We start from the raw sequence: 1235 nt of genomic DNA, 5'->3' as shown, positions 1-1235 counted from the left end.
GTATTTCTTTCTTTTTAATTAATGACGCAAACTGTGAACAATGCATCGAATGACGCAAAAATTCATCGTTGCTTTGAGGGATCTTTTCCGATTTTTTTTTCATCTTGGAAAAAAAAAAAAAAAGAGAAAAAGAAATAACGAGTATTTTTTCTCGAGGAGAGGAATAATTATAGTGTAGAATAACTTCGTTGAACGGCGTATAAGCCGGCAAGCAATGGAATTTCTTGGAATGCACACGTATTCATAGCCGAAGAGAATGGATTTTGCTTAATGTGTATTTAAAGTTCATAAGATCGGAAGTGGTTAATATATTCCAGGTAATACATTATTCCTGGTACGTCTTTATGAGAGTCTAAGTAACGTTTTATATGCGAGTGTATATTCATTACCAACCCTCGTAGATCAGAAACTAATTAGAAACTAAATCAATAAGGGTAAAATATTCTCGGTTGAATTTGGCCATCGTTAATGCAACTTAAAAATTTAATTTGATCGTTATTAACGAATGTTCGAATTGAACGTCATTGTCGCATCCTGCTGTTCAAATCAATAGGAAACGATAGAAAGAAAATTTTGTCAAAGATGCTTAAGAATATTATAATAAGAGGCCCATTTTTTCCCCCTTTCTTTCTCTCTCTCTCTCCCTTTTCTCTCTTTCCAATTTCTCATCTCCCCCTTTTCTCTTCCTTTTCCTTCACCTTCCCTTTCCAAACTTTCTTTCCAACTTTCCACAACCAAAAATAAACGTCCCTCCTCTCTCTCTTCAAAAAATTAGAGCAAGCATTTTCAACACCGCTCGCTAACCGAATTCCCATCCACGATTTCCTCAATAGTTTATCTACCAAACGAAACGACAGACCTCTCCTCCATTCCCCTTTCTGCAACTGCTTTCCTGCCTTTCCAAACCTCTACAATTCCCCCGGCCAAACTTCTCTCAGTTCTATTATCAATTTCGCCTGAAACCCCTGAAATTCGCATTCGCACGCAGCTCTGCGAACAGCCCGGGGACATTTGAACTCATAGTCGATGCCAACACCGACAGAGAGGGATACAGCAACGGAGAGAATAAAAGAGAGGAGAGAAGAGAGAGAGGCACGGTTTGCGGCAGTTGCTGGTTGCGTCGAGGCAGGCCCAATCAAATTCTAACAATTACCAGTCTGGGGCTGGTTTGCCTCCTCGAGGCGAAAACCGGCTCGTTTTACAGTCGGACCAGAGCAAACCCTCTACACCCTACT

The sequence above is a fragment of the Apis dorsata genome, unplaced genomic scaffold (assembly GCF_000469605.1).
Source record: "Apis dorsata unplaced genomic scaffold, Apis dorsata 1.3 scaffold_248, whole genome shotgun sequence".
Lineage (NCBI taxonomy): Eukaryota > Metazoa > Arthropoda > Insecta > Hymenoptera > Apidae > Apis > Apis dorsata.
Note: the sequence above shows the minus strand (reverse complement) of the source record.